This window comes from Macrotis lagotis, chromosome 5, assembly GCF_037893015.1.
Source record: "Macrotis lagotis isolate mMagLag1 chromosome 5, bilby.v1.9.chrom.fasta, whole genome shotgun sequence".
Classification (NCBI taxonomy): domain Eukaryota; kingdom Metazoa; phylum Chordata; class Mammalia; order Peramelemorphia; family Peramelidae; genus Macrotis; species Macrotis lagotis.
The window spans coordinates 196,290,060-196,298,498 of NC_133662.1; the positions used below are offsets into that span (position 1 = coordinate 196,290,060).

The following is an 8,439-nucleotide window of genomic DNA, read 5'->3' on the forward strand; positions in this document are numbered from 1 at the left end:
AGGAGCATATGTGAGGAAATTATATGTATAAATGGTTCAAGGGAGCTAAGTTATGAAAGGCTTTGAATGTCAAACAGCATTGGTCCTGGAGGCAACAGGGAGGCACTGGAGTTTATTGATTGGGGAGTGGGGGTGATATGGTCAGATCTGAGTTTGGAAAAATCATTTTGGTGACTGAATGGAGGATGAATGAGTGTTGTAATAGTTTACCTATGGGTTGATGAAGACCTCCATCAGAATGGTATCAATGACAAAGGAGAGAATGGGACATATTCAAGAGATGTTGCAAAGATGAAATCAAGAAAACTTGACAGCCAATTGAATATGAAGAAGGGAAGGAAGAGGGATAGAGAGGAGTCCCCGGATGACACCTAGGATGTGAGTCTGGGGGACTGGGAGGATGATGGTGCTCTCTACAGTAATAGGCAAGATATGAGCAGTAGGAGAGATAGGGTTGAAAAGAAAAGATATTATGTTTAGTTTTGTATATATTTAGTTTAAGATGTAAACAGGAATTCTCACTTTGGTGGCCACAAATACTAAAAGTGGAAAAATTCAAAGATTAGCATGATCTTTTTATAAGGATGACATGCAGATTTGTGAAGTGTTCCATGTTTTTGTTTGCCTTCTCAAAAAAGGGAGAGAGGTGGGAGAACTCCAAATTTTGAAAAATAATGGGGGGCAGAGCCAAGATGGTGACAAGAGCAGATCCTGTCTTAGGCGCTCTCTCATAAATCTTCAAAACTAAGGACTTTAACTAAACTTTCGAGAGACAGAACCTACAGAGGGACCCAGTGAGGCAGCTCTCCTACTCAAGGTAACCTGGAAAAGAGCAGAAAGGCTCTGCTCCCCAGGGTTGGAGGGGCAGCCCGCCAGAGGGGTGGCCTGCCAGAGCAAAAAAACTTCAGCCTCCCAGAGGCAGCCCCAGGGAGCTGGAAGAGGCTCAGAGCAGCAGGGGAGTATCCTGAGCTACTCCCCGGGGAGCACCGAGCACAAATTGGGGGAACAGTGGGGGAGACCTCTGACAGAGAGAGCACATGAAGGCCAGCCCTCAGGGCACACAGCAAGCCACAGGGCCACCTCAGCCCAGATTCAGGAACAGAAGCAGGCAGAGCCGGTAAGCAGGAGCCCCCAGGGCATGAACCCATTGAACCTAGGGAAGGGAGTGAAGAGAGAGAGAGACTGCGGAGCTCTGTCCTCTGCCCCTGGAACAGGACTCTGGGATTCCGACCACATTCAGATCCTGCTTACAGTCTAGGCCCGCCCCCCATAGAACAGCAGGGGCCCCCCACCTCAGCCCTGTAGCAGAGGGGGGCGTATATGGTCATTCACAGACCAGGAGGGAGGGAAAAGCCTCATACACTAAGACCCTTGTGGGAGTGTCCCAAAAGCTCAGGAAGCACCCCCAAAACAGGCTTAGGCTGGGAAAATGAGCAAGCAGAGAGAAAAAAGAGGAACACCATTGATTTTTATTTACAAGGTGTTTTTTTTTCTTTCTAGGTTTTTGCAAGGCAATGGGGTTAAGTGGCTTGCCCAAGGCCACACAGCTAGGTAATTATTAAGTGTCTGAGGTCGGATTTGAACTCAAGTACTCCTGACTCCAAGGCTGGTGCTCTATCTACTGCACCACCTAGCTGACCGAGGAACACCATTGAGAAATACATTATCTATGATCCCAAGAAGGATCAATAAACTCAGCCTGAAGATGAGGAAACACAAGCTCCTGCATCTAAAGACTCCAAGAAAAATAGAAATTGGGCTCAGGCTATGACAGAGCTCAAAAAAAGACTTTGAAAATCAAATGAGGAAGTTAGAAGAAAAACTGGGAAAAGAAATGAGAGAGATGCAGGAAAAACATGAAAATGAAGTCAGCAGCCTAGTCAAGGAAATCCAAAAAAATGCTGAAGAATATAGCATGCTAAAAACCAGCTTAGGTCAAATGGATAAAACAGTTCAAAAAGTTATTGAGGAGAAGAATGCCTTAAAAAGCAAAATTGGCCAGATGGAAAAAGAGATAAGAAAACTCTCTGAGGAAAACAAATCCTTCAGACAAAGAATAGAACTCAGGGAGATTGATGAATTTATGAGAAATCAGAAGTCATTACTTCAAAACCAAAAAAATGAAAAATTAGAAGAAAATGTGAAACATCTCATTAAAAAAATAACTGATATGGAAAACAGATTTAGGAAAGATAATTTAAAAATTATTGGAATACCTGAAAGTCATGATCAGGAAAAGAGCCTTGACATCATTTTCAAAGAATTACTACAGGAAAATTGCCCTGATATCCTAGAAGCAGAGGGAAAAATAGAAATGGAGAGAATCCACCAATCCCCCTGAGAAAGAGATCCCAAAAAACCAACCCCTAGGAATATTATAGCCAAGTTCCAGAACCCCCAAGTCAAAGAGAAAATATTACAAGCAGCCAGAGGGACACAATTCAAATATTGTGGAGCTGCAGTCAGGATCACACAGGACTTAGCAGCAACTACATTAAAAGCTTGTAGGGCTTGGAATATGATATACCAGAAGGCAAAAGAGCTTGGAATGCAACTGAGAATCAACTACCCAGCAAAAATGAATGTCCTCTTCCAGGGGAAAAAGATGGACTTTCAATGAACCAGGGGAATTTCAAATGTTCCTGTTGGAATGGCAGAGCTGAACAGAAAGTTTGATGTTCAAATACAGGACTCAGGTGAAGCATAGAGATTAGAGGAGAAGGGGAAAATATGAGGGACTTAATGATGAACTGCATGTATTCCTGCATAGAAAAATGACACTGATAATACTCATATGAACCTTCTCAGTTAATAGAGCAGGTAGAAGGAGCTTTTATAGTTGAAGCACAGGAGAAAGCTGAATTTGAAGATGAAATATGGTGTAAAATGGAGTCAATAGAAAAAAGGGAAATGTAATGGGAGAAAGAAAAAGAAGGGGGGGGAATAGGCCAAGATATCTCATATAATAAGATTTTTCTTTATTACAATGAGCTATTGCAATGATATGGAAGGGGGGAAGGCAAGGGGGAATGAAGGAATCTTCGCTTTCATCAGAGGTGGCTAGGAGAGGAAACAGCATATATATTTAATGGGGTATAGGCACCTGGAGTAAGAAGAAAAGGGGGGGACAGGGGGAAGGGAGGGATGTGAGTGATGGAGGAGAGGATGGACCATAGGGGGAGAGTGGTCAGATATAACACATTTTCTTTTTTGCTTCTTGCACGGGGCTGGGATTGGAAGGCCTGTCCAGGACCATGGGGCCAGGTGGATGCTGGGCCTAAGGGGTGGTAGGGGGCGCTCAGGGCTCTTGGCCCCAGGACCAGGGATCTGTCTGCCACGCCACTCAGATACCCTACAGCAGAGTCAGTGAAAGGAGAGAGAAAATATAGTCCATGGTAGTAGAGAAATAAAAAAGGAGGGAGTTGCAATCAGCAATGGCAATGTTGGAAAAATACAGAAGTAACTTTTGCGATGGATTTATCATAAAGAATGTGATCCACCCACAACAGAGTTGGTGGTGTTGGAACACAGACTGAAGCTCATTTATTATTATTATTATTATTATTATTATTATTATTATTATTATTATTATTATTATTATTATTATTATTTTGGGGGGGTCAGGGCAAATGGGGCTGGGTGGCCTGCCTGGGGCCACACCACGGCAGGGTGATCATTGGGTTTCTGAGGCCGGATTTGGACCCAGGTGCTCCTAGCTCAAGGGCCAATGCTTTGTCTGCCACCCAGCCACCCCTACTATTATTAGTATTTTATTTTATTTTGGATCTTTTTTTTTTTTGGTTTTTGCAGGGCAGTGGAGTTGGGGCAGCTTGCATGTCACATGGCTGGGTGATTGTTCGGTGTATGGGGCTAGATATGAGCTCAGGTGCTCCTGGCTCCAGGGCTGGTGCTCCGTCCATTGCACCACCTCGCCATACCTACAATTATTACTATTATTTTTTTATTTTAATTTTTTTCTCTCCCCTTTACTTTATCGCTCAAGTGAGTCTATATTTTGGGGGGAGGGGTATTTTGTTTACTCTTAAACAAGAATATTTTATTAATGTATAAAAAACATTTGTACAAAATGAGAATAAATATTAAATATTAAAAAAAAGAAAGGAATATACTTAGAGGCTGTGGGTAGAAATTAACTGTGATTTGAGCAAACTTTTAACTCTTAAGGGTTGTGTTTATATTGGGATGGTTGTAATGAGGGTACCTGACAAGGCTATGTGGGTATAAATTAACTGTGATATGATCAAAAAACAATCCTGAGAATTTGCATGAACTGATGCTGAGTGAGATAAGCAGAACCAGAAAAATGTTATACACCCTAACAGCAACATGGGGGTGATGATCAACCTTGATGGACTTACTTATCCCTTCAATGCAACAACCAGGGACAATTTGGGGGTATCTGTGATTCATCTGTATCCAGAGAAAGAATTGTGGAGTTTGAACAAAGACCAAAGACTATTACCTTCAATTTGGGGGGGGGGGGGGGAATCCCATTATCTTATTATGTAATGCTGCTGTCTCATATACTTTATTTTTCTTCCTTAAGAATATGATGTCTCTCTCATCACATTCAACTGAGATCAATGTATACTGAGGAAACAATGTAAAGACTAACAGACTGCCTTCTGTGGGGGGGTGGGAAGTAAGATGGGGGAAAAATTGTAAAACTCAAAATAAATAAAATCTTTCCTTAAAAAAAATAATGTAACTTTTTTTACATGTAATTAAGAAAAAAATTAAATTAAAAGAGGAAAAAAGAACATATGGTAGTAGTCTAGGAGCTAGTTTTGACTCCTGGCTCTGCTTTTCACTCATTTAATTGTGTTTATTCATCCCTTCACCTCTCCAGGTCTCTATTTCCTTAGCTATAAAATAAGCCATTTGGACTATATGCTCTCTGAGGACCTTTAATGCTCTCTAATGACACTCTTATGTACATTACCCATTTTTATTCTAACAATCCTATGTGGCAGACAGAACAGAACCTACTCTCTCATATAAAAAAAAAAGCGATAAGTATTATGGCAGAAGGGAATAAGAACTAGATCTGGAACAAGTAATAAGTTCAAATTCTGCTTTTGAAACTTGCTTGTGCTATCTTGGAGAAATTATATAATGTCTCTGAAACTCAAGCAAATTTCTTTTTTTTATTATTATATAAATATTTTATTTTTTTTTCCAATTACATATAGTGGAAATTTCTACTAATCACTTTTTTGGGTAAGGTTTTGAGTCTTACAATTTTTCTCCCTCCCTCCCTTACCTTCCCTCTCCCTGCAACAGAAGACAATCTGATATAGGCTTTACATTTGCAACCATGATGAGTATAGATCAAAATTGAACATGTTCTGAGAGAACCAGATCCAAAAAGGAGAAAGAAAACATCAGAAATGACAAAATTATATAAAACATAAGACAACTTTTAAAAAATTGAAAACAGGGGCGGCTAGGTGGCACAGTGGATAAAGCACCAGCCCTGGAGTCAGGAGTACCTGAGTTCAAATCTGACCTCAGACTCTTAATAATTACCTAGCTGTGTGGCCTTGGGCAAGCCACTTAACCCCATTGCCTTGCAAAAAAAAACTAAAAAAAATTGAAAACAATAAGCTTTGGTCCTCATTTAAACTCCACAAAGCCTTCTCTGGATATGGATGGAATTCTCCAGCCCAATCCCCTAACCTTGTCCCTGGTTACTGTACTGATGGAATGAACAAGTCCATCATGATTGATCATCACCCCATGTTGTTGTTAGTATATATAATCTTCTTCTTGTTCTGCTCATTTCACTCAGCATCAGTTCATTCAAGTCCTTCCAGGCTTTTCTGAAATCCTATCCCTCATGATTTCTTATAGAACAACAGTGTTCCATCACAGGCATATACCACAATTTGTTCAGTCATTCCCACAATTTCCAGTGTTTTGCCACAACAAACAGAGATGCTATGAATATTTTTGTACATATGGGATTTTTACCTTTTTTCATGATCTCTTCAGGGTTTAGACCCAGTAGTGGTATTGCTGGATCAAAGGGTAGGCACATTTTTATTGTACTTTGGGCATAATTCCAAATTGTTCTCCAGAAAGATTGGATCAGTTCACAACTCCACCAAAAATGCATTAGTATCCAAGATTTTCCACATCCCTTCCAAAATTATTCATTATTCTTTCTAGTCATTTTGGACAATCTAAGAGGTGTGAAGTGGTTCCTCAGAAATGCATTTCTCTAATCAATAGTGGTTTAGAGCAATTTTTCATATGATTATAGATAGCTTTGATTTATTTGTCCAAGAATTGCCTTTCCATTTCCTTTGATGATTTCCCAATTGGGGAATGGCTTTCTTTTTATAAATCTGACTCAGTTCTCTATTTTAGAAATGAGTCCTTTGTCAGAATCACTAGCTGTAAAAATTGTTTCCCAATGTACTATATTTCTTTTGAGCTTGATTACAGTTGTTTTATTTGTGCAAAAAAAATTAATTTAATGTAATCAAAATTATCCAGTTTGTTTTTTATAATGTTCTCAATCTCTTCTTTGGAATTGGAACTACTCAGTTTTTTTTCTTTTCCCTGTTTGCCTTTTCGTGTATCTCTTGAGTCTCCTGTTTAAAGTTGAAATTTTCTGTTTAGCTCTGGTCTTTTCATCAAGAAAGTTTGAAAGTCTCCTATTTCATTAAATGTCCATCTTTTCCCCTGTAGAGTTTCTGTAGAGTGAATTTTTGGTTGTAATCAAAGCTCCTTTTCTCTCCAGAATTTCATATTCCAGGTCCTTCAATCACTTAATGTTGATGCAACCAGTGTGTAATCCTAACTGTGGCTCCTTGGTATTTGAATTGTTTCTTTCTTTCCACTTGCAGGATTTTCTCCTTGATCTGATAATTCTGGAGTTTGGACACAATATTCCTTGGTGTTTTCATTTGGGATCCCTTTCAGGAGGGAATTGATGTATTCTTTTAATGACTACTTTGCTCTCTGATTCCAGGATATCAAGGCAGTTCTCTTTAATTGTGTCCTGAAGTATGACACCCAGGCTTTTTTTCCCTTCAAGGTTTTCAAGTAATCCTATGATTTTTAAATTGTCTCTTCTGGATCTGTTTTCCAGGTCAGTTGTTTTGTCAATGAGGTATTTTGAATTTTCTTCTATTTTTTTTGTTTTTTTTTTTATTTTTTTTAACAGATTCTTGGTTTCTCATGAAGTTATTAGATTCCACAGATTCCAATCTTTTTTTTAAGAGAAGAATTTTCTTCATTTACCTTTTGTACCTCCTTTTCCAATTGGTCATTTCTATTTTTGAAGGAATTGTTATGCTTTTCCAATTGCCCAAATTTGTTTTTAAAGGAATCATTTTCTTTTTGCATTTGACTCTCTCTTGCATAGTGTTAATTTTCTCTTGCATTTCTTTCCCCAATTTTTCCATTTGATTTTTAGACTCCCTTCAGATCACTTCTAAGGAGTCTTTCTGGGATGGAGACCAATTCATATTCTCCTGTTAAGCTCTACCCTTTCTGTCCTTTTCTGAATTAGTATCCTTGTCTCCCAGGTAACATTTCATGGACCCTGCTTTGTGCTGGCCTTTCTTCATTTTGGCTTCTTTCCCTGGGGTCTTATGTTGGGGAAGGGGCTGGTTTTCAGACCTTCCATGTTGAGATCCCTAGAGGCCTTGCTCAATGGGGTTAGGAACTCCAAGGGTTATCAGGCCAGCCAGTAAGAAAACTGGAAGATTTCTCTGGATTGCTTGTGTTGTCCTCTCAGTGGCCCACTCCCGAGACCTGGGACTGTATCACAAAATCTGGGTTGGGCCCTTAGGTTAGAAAAGCCACAGATTCTCTCTAAATAATATATGTAATCAGTGCTGGGGGGAGATATGCTACCCACAGCTAGACCTTAAGGCAAGGTATGAACACCTGGGGCTGTTTCTGAATTCGTATTGGAAAAAGGTATGCCCTCCCACAGGAACAAGGTGGGGAAGGGGTTCAACAGGAAACATGGGGGCTCCAACACAGGTCTTCCAGACCAGTTGAGCTGGCCAGATGAGTGTCCTCCCTATCCACCCACCACAGTCATAGCTGTCAAGTCAGTCCCCCCAGTCTCACCCCAAGACCTTTTGACTGGGTTTCTGCTCTCTTCCCTGGGCATGCCCACACTCCCTCATGACAGACCTTGCTGGGAGATGTTCCCATCCAATCTTCTGTGGGTTCTGTGGATATAAAATTCATAAAGCAACTTGATTTATGTTCGTTCTGTAGGAAAAACCAAAAAAGCTTAGAACAGTGCCTGGCTTTTCTTCACCATCTTGGCTGGAAGTCCCCTCAAGAAAATTTCTTCAGGAAGGGAGTTTCCACATAATGATATCGGTAGTCCATGATATTACACAGAAAATAAGGCTCAAAGAAATTCAGTGATTGACTAAGACCATATCT

General features: G+C 40.1%; 1 pseudogene; it reads left to right on the forward strand.

Moving 5' to 3' along the window:
- Positions 1–526: 526 nt before the first annotated feature.
- LOC141490298 (U6 spliceosomal RNA) lies at positions 527–619 on the forward strand (annotated as a pseudogene).
- The last annotated feature ends 7,820 nt before the right edge of the window (positions 620–8,439 follow it).